Source organism: Salvelinus namaycush, unplaced genomic scaffold (assembly GCF_016432855.1).
Source record: "Salvelinus namaycush isolate Seneca unplaced genomic scaffold, SaNama_1.0 Scaffold592, whole genome shotgun sequence".
Classification (NCBI taxonomy): domain Eukaryota; kingdom Metazoa; phylum Chordata; class Actinopteri; order Salmoniformes; family Salmonidae; genus Salvelinus; species Salvelinus namaycush.
Genome location: NW_024061300.1, coordinates 3,725 through 21,065, shown reverse-complemented (window position 1 = coordinate 21,065; position 17,341 = coordinate 3,725).

Below are 17,341 nucleotides of genomic sequence, written 5' to 3'. Positions count from 1 at the left end.
CCTCTCCTCTTCACTCCCTCTTTCTCTCTTTTACCTTGTATCATTCCTGACCTCCTTTCCCTTCATTACCTCCCTCATTCATGTCAACAGTGTGATAAAGTGGGCTCTTCAGAGAGATGACATCTGCAGAGGCAATCACAACTTCTCTTTCTTACTCCCCCCTGCAGCAGGTCAGAGTGTATCAGTCTGAATCTACATCAGTGGAGGCTGCTGTGGGGAGGACGGCTCATAATAATGGCTGGAACTGAACAAATGGAATTGCATCAAACACATAGTAGTTGATACCATTCCACTTATTCTGCTCCAGCCATTACCACGAGCCCGTCCTCCCAAATTAAAGTGCCACCAACCTCCTGTGATCTACATGTACCTTGTCTGATGGCTCACAAATTGGATCGGGAGATGGTCATTCTTAATGGGCTGTGTTTTACTGAAACCATTTACATAAAACATGCTCAAGTGGTGCCATATATCACTCTATAAAGAAAGATGTGTTGGTTGGTAGCAGATGCATGCTATGGAAGCACAAACAACACAATAATAATGTGATAAGATAGCCGATTATAAACCCCAGAGGAAACTGTTTCACCATTTGGTTTTAGCGTGGTCTCCTACTGTACATGATTTAGCCGACTCTTAATCATCATCAAGCCTAAATAGGTCCCATATTAAACGTCATCAATCAGGGAATGACAACACACTGAGAGGAATAAAGCACAAACAGACAGGGACACTACCAGGCAGGCTCATTTGTTTTAAAGGACTGTCCCAGCTAACACTGAACGTTCCCATAACATTGCCTAAAGGTTCTCCTTTGGTTATTTGAAAAACAACTTCCCCATAACGTTGTGGGAATCAAAATGTGTTAGCTTGGGTGTCAATCTAAGGAGTTAAGTTCTGAAGCAGAGAGAGGCCATTCCTTTGGCAGTGATAAGAAGATTAAAATTCAGTACAGTACAGTAGGCTAATTCCTTAAAAAGTAGGCTAACAGCTGAGCCACGAAGGTCAGAGAGAAGTCCAGAACTTTGAGCTCCGTGAAGACCAGTCAGAGAGAAGTCAAGAAATTTGAGCTCCTTGAAGACCAGTCAGAGAGACATCCAGAACATTGAGCTCCCTGAAGACCGGTCAAAGAGAAGTCCAGAACGTTGAGCTCCCTGAAGACCGGTCAAAGAGATGTCCAGAACTTTGAGCTCCCTGAAGACCAGTCAGTGAGACATCCAGAAATTTGAGCTCCTTGAAGACCAGTCAGAGAGAAGTCCAGAACTTTGAGCTCCCTGAAGACCGGTCAAAGAGAAGTCCAGAACTGTGAGCTCCCTGAAGACCAGTTAGTGAGACATCCAGAACATTGAGCTCCCTGAAGACCTGTCAAAGAGAAGTCCAGAACATTGAGCTCCCTGAAGACCGGTCAAAGAGAATTCCAGAACATTGAGCTCCCTGAAGACCGGTCAAAGAGAAGTCCAGAACATTGAGCTCCCTTAAGACCGGTCAAAGAGAAGTCCAGAACATTGAGCTCCCTGAAGAACGGTCAGAGAGAAGTCCAGAACATTGAGCTCCCTGAAGACCGGTCAGAGAGAAGTCCAGAACATTGAGCTCCCTGAAGACCGGTCAGAGAGAAGTACAGAACATTGAGCTCCCTGAAGACCGGTCAGAGAGAAGTCCAGAACTGTGAGCTCCCTGAAGACCGGTCACAGAGAAGTCCAGAACATTGAGCTCCCTGAAGACCAGTCAGTGAGACATCCAGAACTTTGAGCTCCCTGAAGACCGGTCAAAGAGAAGTCCAGAACATTGAGCTCCCTGAAGACCGGTCAAAGAGCTAAAAACCCAGGCGCTGCTAAAGGACAAGACACACCAGTATTCATCACTGCAGAAATATCCCCCTGACTCTGTTCTGCTAAGACACTAAGGGGTGAATCCTAACACTAACGTCTAATTGTAACTTAGCCATGCAGGGAGGGAGGGTTAGTAGGCTGAGGAAAGGACAACGTCTACGTTTGCCACTAACCAATAATTCTACGTTTGCCACTATCCAATAGAGATGATATGTGTTGGAGCATGTGAATGTACTACCATGCCAAATTATTTTATGTTGAGAGGCAACAGAGCTGGAAAATCCTTCCCACACTCTCTCTACATCTCTCCTTTTTGTGAAGACCGGAAACTGATATAGATATGAGGAGGGTAAGTACTGTAGCCTGAGGACAACTTCTACCCAGGACACTATATACCTGACCCCTGACCTCTGGAGGTGGAACACAGCACCTAGAACAGCAGATAATGGAACTTCGATGTAACATGGGTTTTATGGAGAAGAACTGTGTAATGGAGGTTTTATGGAAAAGACACATTTAGGGGAGAGTGGGGTAAGGAAAACATGTTTTACATTCAGCATCACTCCGTCAAGGGAAATATAGCATTCTTCCTAACTAAGATATATACACATACTGTATTTCTGGATATAATCAGAATTCATTTAAACATTAGTTTTGAAAACATAGCTTGTCCAAAACAACTGGTCACTTCACAAAAATGACCCCGGGTATGGGGTAAGTTAAGCCATGGGACAGGGTAAGTTAAGCCACCTCCACATTTCTGTACTGAAGTTAACACCATACACATAAAGCACTCGGTACCAGTGGAGGTTGCTGAGGGGAGGACGGCTCAAAATAATGGTTGGAATTGAGTGAATGGAATGGTATCAAACACACGTTTTGGATACCATTCCATCCACTCCATCCCAGACATTATTATGAGAAGTCCTCCACTCAGCAGCCTCCACTGCTCTGTACCTTACACAGTAAAATATAAACAAATACTATGTACGCCACAATGTACGCCACATAACATGTTGGGTGATGCTGGGTATCCTAGAAGTGTAGAATGTATTTTGTCTTAAGATTCTAACCCATGCCGACTCTGACATACAGTATGTGTACTGGGGTCAGAGGCTCTAGCTGCTGGACGACACAGGCCACAAGATGCCTTTCTCTGTACATCTACATGACTGAGGAAATTGTGATAGCCTTTACTCCTTACCACACAATGGGAAGGAAATGACTACATCGTCACACTCTTAGCAAAAAGGGTTCTTCGGCTGTCCCTATAGGATAACCCTTTTTGATTCTAGGTATAACCCGTTTTTGTTCTAGGTAGAACCCTTTTGGGTTCCATGTAGAACCCTCTGTAGAAAGGGTTCTACATGGAACAAAAAGGGTTCTTCAATGGGTTCTCCTATGGGACAGCTGAAGAACCCTTTAAGATTCTAGATAGCACCTTTTTTTCTAAGAGGTACTGTCTGGCGTGTAGCCTTGCTTCTCAGACATCCTACTTCTGGAAGGAGTAGTCTACTGCAGACCTGGTTTCAAATGCTATTTGAAATAGTAATACTTTTAGTGAAAGCCTGGTGGGAGAGGTTTGCACTTTTGGGACTTTTCAATTGATTCCATCGCACCAGGCACGCTCAATAAAGAACAGCTAAAGCATTTGGAATGATTTCAAATATTATTTGAACCCAGGTCTCACTATAACAAGTGCTAGAGAAGAACCTCCACTAGCTAACTGCAACAGTGTAGGACTGTACGGTAGCGGAAAGTGTGAACATCAACCAGCAGTGTAATGCTCTTTTACCAGAGAAGTGCACTCTCCTCATCCTCATCCTCACAGACCATGTTTTGCATTTCACTTCAGAGCACTAACATTATCTGAAACGACTACAGGGAAATAAACCTTGAACTTGGTGTTTCTTTGTCCTAAAAGTAGACTGGTTTCACCCTAACACTGCGAACAACAAGTGATGTCACACAAATTAGCGAGGACAGAAAGCAGCATGCCACACGGTCATCAGGTGGCTAAATATAATGGAGCTAATGTGTCCTACAAGGCACAGGCACAACGCCACAGCACCGGCTAATAACAGATAAGACAGATGGACAGACAGACAGGCTCCTCCTGATTCAGTGATTTGACACTAACCAGAGACATATGGCAGAACTGGCCTCCAAATCAATGTCTTGATTTGTTGAATCAGGTGTGTTAATGCATGGCTGGAACAAAAGCCTGCACAACCGTAGCTCTTCATGGCCAGTGTTACTGAACTGATCCTCAGAGTTCACAAAACTATCTGCCATCGATAACACCTGACAATCTCCCAGTTGAATTTGTCAGGCACTGTACATCAGAGACTCTGTACATCAGAGACTGTGTGCATCCCAAATGGCAACCTATTCCCTATATAGGATGCACTGCTTTTAACCAGACCCTATTGGCCCCTGGTCAAATGTAGAGCACTAATTAGGGAATAGGGTGACATTTGGAAGGCAACCACTGATTCAGACCAGCTTGTGTCCTTTTCTTGGGTGCAGGAGTTGGCGGCTGTGAGTCAGCATACAGGGCTGAACTGTGACGCTGTGGCTGTAGTATTTATGCAGTACAGGGCTGAACTGTGACACTGTGGCTGTAGTATTTATGCAGTACAGGGCTGAACTGTGACACTGTGGCTGTAGTATTTATGCAGTACAGGGCTGAACTGTGACGCTGTGGCTGTAGTATTTATGCAGTACAGGGCTGAACTGTGACACTGTGGCTGTAGTATTTATGCAGTACAGGGCTGAACTGTGACACTGTGGCTGTAGTATTTATGCAGTACAGGGCTGAACTGTGACATTGTGGCTGTAGTCTTTATGCAGTACAGGGCTGAACTGTGACACTGTGGCTGTAGTATTTATGCAGTACAGGGCTGAACTGTGACACTGTGGCTGTAGTCTTTATGCAGTACAGGGCTGAACTGTGACGCTGTGGCTGTAGTATTTATGCAGTACAGGGCTGAACCGTGACACTGTGGCTGTAGTATTTATGCAGTACAGGGCTGAACTGTGACACTGTGGCTGTAGTATTTATGCAGTACAGGGCTGAACTGTGACGCTGTGGCTGTAGTATTTATGCAGTACAGGGCTGAACTGTGACACTGTGGCTGTAGTATTTATGCAGTACAGGGCTGAACTGTGACACTGTGGCTGTAGTATTTATGCAGTACAGGGCTGAACTGTGACACTGTGGCTGTAGTATTTATGCAGTACAGGGCTGAACTGTGACACTGTGGCTGTAGTCTTTATGCAGTACAGGGCTGAACTGTGACACTGTGGCTGTAGTCTTTATGCAGTACAGGGCTGAACTGTGACACTGTGGCTGTAGTCTTTATGCAGTACAGGGCTGAACTGTGACACTGTGGCTGTAGTCTTTATGCAGTACAGGGCTGAACTGTGACACTGTGGCTGTAGTCTTTATGCAGTACAGGGCTGAACTGTGACACTGTGGCTGTAGTCTTTATGCAGTACAGGGCTGAACTGTGACACTGTGGCTGTAGTCTTTATGCAGTACAGGGCTGACATGTTACACTGTGGCTGTAGTATTTATGCAGTACAGGGCTGAACTGTGACACTGTGGCTGTAGTATTTATGCAGTACAGGGCTGAACTGTGACACTGTGGCTGCAGTATTTATGCAGTACAGGGCTGAACTGTGGCTGTAGTATTTATGCAGTACAGGGCTGAACTGTGACACTGTGGCTGTAGTATTTATGCAGTACAGGGCTGAACTGTGACACTGTGGCTGTAGTATTTATGCAGTACAGGGCTGAACTGTCACACTGTGGCTGTAGTATTTATGCAGTACAGGGCTGAACTGTGACACTGTGGCTGTAGTATTTATGCAGTACAGGGCTGAACTGTGACACTGTGGCTGTAGTCTTTATGCAGTACAGGGCTGAACTGTGACACTGTGGCTGTAGTATTTATGCAGTACAGGGCTGAACTGTGACACTGTGGCTGTAGTATTTATGCAGTACAGGGCTGAACTGTGACACTGTGGCTGTAGTCTTTATGCAGTACAGGGCTGACCTGTGATTTTACAAGGTTTCCCCTCAGGAAACACTCTGTGTTCTAAAGCCCGGGGGTCGTCAGCTGAAACAACTACTGTCATTCATTACAGGAACAATAATAACCCCTGACTGGTTCAGTTCCTGAAAGGGAATGTGTGTGTACATGTGTTTGTGTGTTTTTGTGTTTTTGTGTGTTTGTGTGTTTTTGTGTGTGTGTGTGTGTGTGTGTGTGTGTGTGTGTGTGTGTGTGTGTGTGTGTATGTGTGTGTGTGTGTGTGTGTGTGTGTGTGTGTGTGTGTACACATGTGTTTGTGTTTGTGTGTGTACAAGTGGTTGTGGTTGTGTGTGTACAAGCCTTGACCGAGTCATCTGAATGAGTTTATCTACCACACTGCAGAAGAAATCTGTGGGAGAAAGGCTTTTCTTTCAAGAACAGCTCACAAGCTAAGTCAAAGTTGTCAAAGTCTTGGCCTAAAGGTCAACAGACAGCTGTGTGCTTATCATTCAGTTGCCAGTTTCCTGAAAGCCTTGTAGCTAATGTGGTTCTCAATTTATTTTGACGACCCAGACTACCCACATCACTTGTCGAACAACAAAGTGCTTCATTTCACACGTTTTGTTCGTTCACACATATACATTGCCCATCAAACAGGGTTTTCAGGAAACTCACCCAGATTGGTTGATGATGAAACACCGTAGGCCTATCACGGCTGTAGTGCAAACTTAGTCACAGTTTCCTTGTTAAGTGAAACCAACCGAAACGTTGTGCAATCAGCCCACTCAGCAATCAACTGCAAAACACCTATTTGTCTCACAGTTCACTCTCAGGCTTGGGTAGTGTGTTATCCCCTAGGCAAAATGACTACTGTGTCATAGCTTTGTCAGCTGGGGGTCGATGGGTGTAGGGAGAAGTTACCCCTATACGCTGATCTTGGGTCAGTTTTGTATTTCCCCCATTATTGGTTAATGTGAGGATTGGGGAGGGGAAGCTGATCCTAGATCAGTAGCTAGGGGAAACTTCACCCCCGAGCACTGGGGGTTGATGACAGCGTAACATCAGCAGAATCGAGTGTGAAAAAACCTATCAGACGGAGACAGAGGAAGCATGGCCATAGACACACCAGCTGCTGGTAAGCTCCCAGAATAGCAGAAGCTACTGTACAGTAGGGCCAACCACAGCAGCAGCATAGAACAGGGTGAATAGGCCCCCAGAGCAACATCCAAGCCCTTTGGCACAAAAACTATCCACTGAAACTGATAGAAGCCAAACTCTTTTAGGCATCGGTCAACAGAGCGAGGCGGGGACTCCCTCCTCACCTATACAATGCTAGGGGAAATCTGAGATAGTCTTCTTCCTTAGGAATCTGGAGATTCAGTCCTCGACTCCTTTCAGACAGAGAATCCCTCCACAATTAGCCTGCAACACCAAGAACCTTTCATTATATCACCACCATGTTAGGTCGTCATGGTGACCCAAGTTGTGTGTGCCTTTGTTGGTTAGTTCCAGTCATCCTGGATCAGGTCTCTGTGGAAGCAGGTCATACAGGGGCCAATCATCACTGATATCATTCCTCTTAAATCTCTCGGTTACACACTGTACACATCTAGTGATGTAGTGCAGAACCATCACATTTACTAACTGGCTATTAAAGTTAGTTCTCTACCGATGATTCAATTTGAGGAGGAAGATTCCCATCATCAAATGAATGGACTTCACATCAACCCTGACATTTTGAATACTGTTCAATTTCCACACATATTAGTCACAATACACTGGCAGTGTGTATTTGTCATCACTAACCATTATGACAACACCGTCAATGACAGTGCCGTAGTCTGTATTCACACAGTACCGCCCACTAACCTTATGAAACCAATGGGCCATTATTCACACAGTACCGCCCACTAATCTTATGAAACCAATGGGCCATTATTCACACAGTACCGCCCACTAACCTTATGAAACCAATGGGCCATTATTCACACAGTACCGCCCACTAATCTTATGAAACCAATGGGCCATTATTCACACAGTACCGCCCACTAATCTTATGAAACCAATGGGCCATTATTCACACAGTACCGCCCACTAACCTTATGAAACCAATGGGCCAGCAAATCAACACAACAATGTACAGTAGCAGAGAGAGAGATGGGGGGGGTAGACAGGAAACAGAAGTGACTCTGTGTGCTTAGTGGAGACACCATAGCTCGAACCAAATGGCACCCTATTCCCTATATAGTGCACTGTGTAGATATTTGGGACACAAAACACACAGCGCTGCAGTCAGCAAAACTGCTAGAACAACAGTGGTGTCGAAGACACGGCGTGTATCACTGTTGCAGTAAGAGTGAAATCTAAGGGACTGCAATGAACCAATAGGCTACTACAGACCCACTTTCTCAAAGGAAGTTCAGCCCATTGAGTTTTCTAGTGCAGACTTTGCTGCATGGCACTGCCTGTGTCTGTGTCAGTAGGGTTAGCTAGCCTAATTTTCAAACATGCTTTCAGTTAGGCCCTCTACAGTACTGCTGGTGGACAGGGTACAGAATGTTACCTTGCCATAGAGTATCTCACATCCTTTGAGATATAGTACAATGTGTAAATAAAAGCTCTACAACTGTGATACGTTACTAGTTTAGAAGCCCGTGCCCACGCTACAAAGTTTCTCCCTGCAGTCGGTCACTGAGTCTGAGGTGCTAAAGGAGCTCCTTAAACTGGACCCCAAAAACCATCTGGGTCAGATGGTTTAGATCCTTTCTTCTTTAAGGTTGCAGCCCCTATCATCACCAAGCCTATCTCTGACCTTTGAACCTGTCTCTCCTCTCTGGGGAGGTTCCCAGTGCTTGGAAGGCAGCCACGGTGCGCCCTTTATTTAAAGGGGGAGATCAAGCTGATCCTAACTGTTATAGGCCAATTTCTATTTTGTCCTGTTTATAAAAAGTGTTGGAAAAACGTGTCAATAATCAACTGACTGGCTTTCTTGATGTCTATAGTATTCTCTCTGGTATGCAATCTGGTTTCTGCTCAGATTATGGATGTGTCACTGCAACCTTAAAAGGTGTTAAATGATTCTAAGTAATGTTGTGCTGCTATTTTTATTGACTTGGCCAAAGCTTTGATACGGTAGACCATTCCATTCTTGTGGGCCAGCTAAGGAGTATTGGTGTCTCTGAGGGGTCTTTGGCCTGGTTTACTAACTACCTCTCTCAAAGAGCGCAGTGTATAAAGTCAGAACATCTGCTGTCTCAGCCACTGCCTGTCACCAAGGGAGTACACCAAGGCTCGATCCTAGGCCCCACACTCTTCTCAATTTACATCAACAACATAGCTCAGGCAGTAGGAAGCTCTCTCATCCATTTATATGCAGATGATACAGTATTTTACTCAGCTGGCCCCTCCCCAGATTTTGTGTTAAACATTCTACAACAAAGCTTTCTTAGTGTCCAACAAGCTTTCTCTGCCCTTAACCTTGTTCTGAACACTTCCAAAACAAAGGTCATGTGGTTTGGTAAGAAGAATGCCCTTCTCCCCACCAGTGTGATTACTACCTCTGAAGGTTTAGAGCTTGAGGTAGTCACCTCATACAAGTACTTAGGAGTATGGCTAGACGGTACACTGTCCTTCTCTCAGCACATTTCAAAGCTGCAGCCTAAAGTTAAATCTAGACTTGGTTTCCTCTATCGTAATCGCTCCTCTTTCTCCCCAGCTGCCAAACTAACCCTGATTCAGATGACCATCCTACCCATGCTAGGTTACGGAGACGTAATTTATAGATCGGCAGGTAAGGGTGCTCTCGAGCGACTAGATGTTCTTTACCATTTGGCAATCAGATTTGACACCAATGCTCCTTATAGGACACATCACTGCACTCTATACTCCTCTGTAAACTGGTCATCTCTGTATACCCGTCGCAAGACCCACTGGTTGATGCTTATTTATAAAACCCCCTTAGGCCTCACTCCCCATTATCTGAGATAACTACTGCAGCCCTCATCCTTCACATGCAACACCTGTTCTGCCAGTCACATTCGGTTAAAGGTCCCCAAAGTACACACATCACTGGGTCGCTCTTCTTTTCAGTTTGCTGCAGCTATCAACTGGAACGAGCTGCAAAAAACACTCAAATTGGACAGTTTTATCTCCATCTCTTCATTCAAAGACTCAATCATGGACACTCTTACTGACAGTTGTGGCTGCTCCGCGTGATGTATTGTTGTCTCTACCTTCTTGCTTTTGTGCTGTTGTCTGTGCCCAATAATGTTTGTACCATGTTTTGTGCTGCTACCATGTTGTGCTGCTGCCTGTTGTGCTGCTACCATGTTGTTGTCATGTGGTGTTGCTCCCATGCGGTGTTGTCAGGTGTTGCTGCCATGCTATTGTCACGCCCTGACCTTAGAGATCCTTTTTATGTCTCTATTTTGGTTTGGTCAGGACGTGAGTTGGGGTGGGCATTCTATGTTTTGTGTTTCTATGATTTTCAAATTCTATGTTTTGGCCGGGTATGGTTCTCAATCAGGGACAGCTGTCTATCGTTGTCTCTGATTGAGAACCATACTTAGGTAGCTCTTTTTTCCACCTGTGTTTGTGGGAAGATGACTTTGTTTAGGGCACATAACCTTTGAGCTTCACGGTTTGTGTTTGTAGTGTTTATTGTTTTGTTCGGCGTCATTTTTATCTAATAAAAAGAAAATGTACGATCACCACGCTGCACCTTGGTCCTCCTCCTTCAACAGCCGTGACAGAACTTCCCACCACCACCAAAGGACCAAGCAGCGTGGTAAGAAGGAGGACTGGACATGGGAGGACATTTTAAATGGCAAGGGATCCTGGACGTGGGAGGAGATCCTGGCCGGGAAGGATCGCCTGCCCTGGGAGCAGGTAGAAGCAGAGAGGAAGGCGAAGGCAGCAGCTAAAGCGGAGCGGCAACGCTATGAGGGAACACGGCTGGCAAGGAAGCCCGAGAGGCAGCCCCCCCAAAAAAAATATTTTTGGGGGGGGCACACGGGGAGTGTGGCAGAGTCAGGTTGGAGACCTGAGCCAACTCCCCGTGCTTACCGTGGCGGGCGCCGTACTGGTCAGGCAACGTGTTATGCGGTGGAGCGCACGGTGTCTCCAGTACGCGTTCTTAGCCCGGTGCGCTACATCCCAGCTCCCGCATCTGCCGGGCTAGGGTGAGCATCCAGCCAGGACGGATTGTGCCAGCCCTGCTCTCCAGACCTCCAGTACGTCTCTACGGCCCAGGATATCCTGCGCCGGCTCTGCGCACTGTGTCTCCAGTGCGTCTGCACAGCCTAGTGCGTCCTGTGCCTGCGCCCCGCACGTGCCGGGCCAAAGTCACCATCCAGCCAGGACGGGTTGTGCAGGCTTTTAGCTCGAGACCTCCAGTGCGCCTCCACGGCCCAGTGTATCCAGTGCCTCGGCCAAGGACAAGGCCTCCTGTACGTCTCCCCAGCCTGGTGAGTCCTGTGCCTGCACCAAAAACTAATCCTCCTGTATGTCTCCCCAGCCTGGTGAGTCCTGTGCCTGCTCCCAGAGCTAGGCCTCCTGTGTGTCTCTCCACTCCAGTGATGATCCATGGCAAGAAGCCTCCAGTGATGATCCATGGCACGAAGCCTCCAGTGATGATCCATGGCACGAAGCCTCCAGTGATGATCCATGGCACGAAGCCTCCAGTGATGATCCATGGCAAGAAGCCTCCAGTGATGATCCATGGCAAGAAGCCTCCAGTGATGATCCATGGCAAGAAGCCTCCAGTGATGATCCATGGCAAGAAGCCTCCAGTGATGAGGGTGAGGGTGCCCAGTCCGGGGCCCGCAACGAGGGTTCCCAGTCCGGGGTCGGCGACGAGGGTCCCCGCACCAGAGGTGCCACCAAAGTGGGGTGAGCCAGCGGTGGAGCGGGGTCTGCGTCCCGCACCTGAGCCACCGCCGCGGATAGATGCCCACCCAGACCCTCCCCTATAGGTTTAGGTTTTGCGGCCGGTGTCTTAGGCCTCTCTTTATGTAGTGTTGTGGTGTCTCTCTGGTTGTGATGTGTGTTTTGTCCTATATTTTTATTTTTCTTCCCAGCCCCCGTCCCCGCAGGAGGCCTTTTGCCTTTTGGTAGGCCGTCATTGTAAATAAGAATTTGTTCTTAACTGACTTGCCTAGTTAAATAAAGGTTAAATAAAAAATAAACACAAATAAATAAATAGTGCTAGTCAAATCTGAGTAGGATAGCCATCGACACACCTGACAAAGCATCACAGGTGCAGAGGAATGAAACACCACAAAATTGGACATTCAGTCCAAAGCAAATCTATAGGTCTCAGACAAGGTTACTTATCATGCAAGCATGGTTCCAAACCATTTCCATTATACCAGCCTTCCCCCATTAGCTGCTCCTTCCCCTGGGCTGGCTGCCTCAAATCTGTCCCTTTTCTTTCCCTTCAACACTGTGCCTCTACTACTACCAGTCTGCCACTAAACACTGAAAACTGAACACTGAACGCTCAACACCCCATCTAGGCCACCGGGTAAAATTAGCAATCTCTGACGGAGGATATTATCCCAATACGTTTGCCAAACATTTCTAGGACAACGGAGGGGGTGAATCACAGAGAGATGTGAATGAAATGTACTGTGGAGAAATGTAACACAGCTAGGCTACAGAGCAATGTGTCAAATATGGAATTGCAACCACTTCAATGACTAAAGTTTCTACCTGCATGAATACTGACATCCCACTGGGCACACACTGGTTGATTCAATGTTGTTCCCACGTCATTTCAACACAATTACGTTAAACCAACATGGAATAGATGTTGAATTGATGTCCATTCCCAATTGGATGGACCTTTTGAAACAACATAGAATCAAACTAAATTAAGATATCTTAGCATAGTCAATGTGCAGTGTTGGGGGCCATTGGCCTGCTGCTATAAGAGAGAATGAGAAAAAAATGCAGCGTTAAAGAGAGCAGCTGTGGGGTGACAATGACACTGGGTTTGGAGAGAGAGAGAGAGAGAGAGAGAGAGAGAGACAGACAGAGAGAGAGACAGAGACAGAGACAGAGAGAGAGAGAGAGAGAGAGAGAGAAAGGGAGAGAGAGAGAGAGAGAGAACTAGATAAAAAGGTTGAGATAAAGAGAGCAGCTGTGGGGTGACAATGATTGTCTCCAGCTGGCCGCAGCTGCTCCTAATTCACCATTGAGTCACCGCACCAGATTACAGGTCAAAACCATTGCAGCTCTTAATCCAGATTGACATAACCTAATGTACATTGGAGGTGTAATTATCCCCCAGCAATTAACTAAAATTACCACTGAGGGCAAGAGCCTTGGACTTCCAAATCTAATCAAGGAAGAGTGACTTTGGAGACTTGGGAAGTGAAGTTAGTTAGATGCTGTTGGGCTCTACGTTGAACATTTGGGAACATTCTGAACTGCGTGAAGTGAAACTGATGACCAAGTTCTTAAAAGGTTTTGGACGGTACAACCAATTATATTTTTTTCTATTCCATTCTACACAAAAGTGAATTCAGTTAGACACAGTTGTCTCTTTGAGCATTTGGGAAAGTTCTGGGCACGTATTAATGCAGCGTCTCAGAGAAGGAGTGCTGGTCTAGGAACTGATGTGCCTTTTAAATCATAATGAATAAGATTTATATGGACAGGGGGGACCTGATCCTAGATCAGCACTCTTACTCTGAGAAGAATCATGAATATGGACCCAATATTGCTCGTGAAGGGAAACTGAGGAAAAACGTTTATCAAATGTTTTAGAAGGTACGGCCAATAGCGTTTTTTCCCCTACTATGTTTTTCTTTTATATCTTGACAATGGGAGACCGAGTGTTACTCTGCGAGTGTTACTCTGCAGTTTCCTGTTCTTTGAAAAGAATTCCGTGGCAACAATATAAAGAGGATTCAGAAAGTCCAGGGAGGGTTTTCACATGGACTCTTTTCCTTCCACAGGGATACAACAGGACAATTCCCTGGGCTGTGATAACACACAGCCACCACACCTTTACAGTCATTTGTGTAAACAAACAACTAACCGACAATGAATCAACAACAGTTAAATAAGTGGGCAGGAAACCATACTGAAAGTGCTCCCTGCTATCATGACAACAGTTGAGAAACTAAAGAGAGATATTTAGATTGGGATTCAAACAATCACACATTAACGACCTGACTATGCGGTTCACTTCTTAAAGGCCATTTCTCCTTGAGTCAGCAATCGTGGCTTTTACAGCGAATTTGATCTCCGCAAACGTCAGGGAAATGCCCTTTAATTGCGTATCGCTGTGCGCAGGCCTTTAATCTGCGTTGGATCGAATTCTGGCCTTAGCTTATTGTAGGTAACAATCTTCAATAGCACGAGGAATACAGGCCTAAATTAGCTTTGCTAAAGTTTCTAACATGTTGTTCTTGGATTAGTTAGATACAGTAGTGCATCTAGTACTAAGTCTACATCGATACCAATGTGAGAATTGATACCCGACAGTACAGTGCAGTAACAGTATAGGCCCACAGCACTGTGTTCAAAACAATCACAGCCATCAGTTCCAAGAGTTCCCCTGTCATTTCCCATTGATGCTGCTACTGAACACTGACAACTGAACACTGATAAGCTACTACATTTCCCATTGATGCTGCTACTGAACACTGACAAGATACTACATTTCCCATTGATGCTGCTACTGAACACTGACAACTGAACACTGACAAGATACTACATTTCCCATTGATGCTGCTACTGAACACTGACAACTGAACACTGACAAGATACTACATTTCCCATTGATGCTGCTACTGAACACTGACAACTGAACACTGACAAGATACTACATTTCCCATTGATGCTGCTACTGAACACTGACAACTGAACATTGATAAGATACTACATTTCCCATTGATGCTGCTACTGAACACTGACAACTGAACACTGATAAGATACTACATTTCCCATTGATGCTGCTACTGAACACTGACAACTGAACACTGATAAGATACTACATTTCCCATTGATGCTGCTACTGAACACTGACAACTGAACACTGACAAGATACTACATTTCCCATTGATGCTGCTACTGAACACTGACAACTGAACACTGACAAGATACTACATTTCCCATTGATGCTGCTACTGATACTAACTGAGACAACTGAACACTGATAAGATACTACATTTCCCATTGATGCTGCTACTGATACTAACTGAGACAACTGAACACTGATATGATACTACATTTCCCATTGATGCTGCTACTGAACACTGACAACTGAACACTGACAAGATACTACATTTCCCATTGATGCTGCTACTGAACACTGACAACTGAACACTGATAAGATACTACATTTCCCATTGATGCTGCTACTGAACACTGACAACTGAACACTGATAAGATACTACATTTCCCATTGATGCTGCTACTGAACACTGACAACTGAACACTGACAAGATACTACATTTCCCATTGATGCTGCTACTGAACACTGACAACTGAACACTGACAAGATACTACATTTCCCATTGATGCTGCTACTGATACTAACTGAGACAACTGAACACTGATAAGATACTACATTTCCCATTGATGCTGCTACTGATACTAACTGAGACAACTGAACACTGATATGATACTACATTTCCCATTGATGCTGCTACTGAACACTGACAACTGAACACCGATAAGCTACTACATTTCCCATTGATGCTGCTACTGAACACGGACAACTGAACACTGATAAGATACTACATTTCCCATTGATGCTGCTACTGATACTAACTGAGACAACTGACCACTGATAAGATACTAAATTTCCCATTGATGCTGCTACTGAACACTGACAACTGAACACTGATAAGATACTATATTTCCCATTGATGCTGCTACTGAACACTGATAAGATACTACATTTCCCATTGATGCTGCTACTGAACACTGACAACTGAGCACTGATAAGATACTACATTTCCCATTGATGCTGCTACTGAACACTGACAACTGAACACTGATAAGATACTACATTTCCCATTGATGCTGCTACTGAACACTGACAAGATACTACATTTCCCATTGATGCTGCTACTGAACACTGATAAGATACTACATTTCCCATTGATGCTGCTACTGAACACTGACAACTGAACACTGATAAGATACTACATTTCCCATTGATGCTGCTACTGAACACTGACAAGATACTACATTTCCCATTGATGCTGCTACTGAACACTGATAAGATACTACATTTCCCATTGATGCTGCTACTGATACTAACTGAGACAACTGAACACTGATAAGATACTACATTTCCTTTGAAAACCCCAGCTGCTTTCAGTATTTCCCTGCTTTCTGAATCTCCCCCAGGAGAGATTATAGTGGGAATTCAGCAGGACTTTGGACGGGGAGAGATGGAACACCAAAAACTGGCCAGAACACTATCATATACAGGTGCTATTGAACGTTTACACACCCCTTGCACAGTCTTCACATTTTGCTGCCTTAAAATGACATCTAAGAAGGGAATACATTTCAGGGATGTTTTCCCCTACCTATCTACACATCCTACTCCACATTTTCATAGTGAAAGAAAAATGATAGAAAACGTTCCAAATTAATAAAATAAAATAAACTGTCTTCACACCCCAGAGTTAATACTTGGTGGAAGCAACTTTGGCAGCAATTACAGCTGTGGATCATTTCAAATAAGATTCTATCAACTTTGCACAACTCTTAGGGCAACAGCTATCCATTGTTTTTGTCAGAATTACACAAGCTCAGTTCATTTTTGGGGAAACCATCGCTGCAATATTCAAGCCTTATCTCTGATTTTCAAAAATACTTTTTCTTTCACTTTGAATATGTGGAGTAGGTTGTGTACATCTGTAGGAAATAAATCAAATGTAATACATGTTTTTATTTCATTTAAGGCAGGGAAATGTGAAGATTGTGTAAGGGGTGTATAGACTTTCATTTGCCACTGTATCACCAAGGCAAGGACATGGTGAACATCATAGATCACCATAGCCACACTCCACACCAGCGAAAGGTCAGAACCCATTATAAACAAAACATCTCAGACATTAATATTTTAAGGGCCTGTCAAGAGGACAGGCCCTTAATGGTGGTGCTTATTTAACAGAGAGAATTATTTTGGGGAGAGTGAGAGAGAGAAAGAGAGAGAGAGAGAGAGATAGAGAGAGACAGAGACAGAGACAGAGACGAGAGACAGAGAGAGAGACAGAGAGAGAGACACAGAGAGAGAGACACAGAGAGAGAGACACAGAGAGAGAGACACAGAGAGAGAGAGAGAGAGAGAGAGAGAGAGAGAGAGAGAGAGAGAGAGAGAGAGAGAGACAGACAGAGAGAGAGAGAATGTTCTTTTGAGAGAAAGAGCTAATATTATTGTAGGAGGGAGAGAAATAAGGTATGAATACGAATATTGAAAAATGAATATTGATGATACTACTGCTG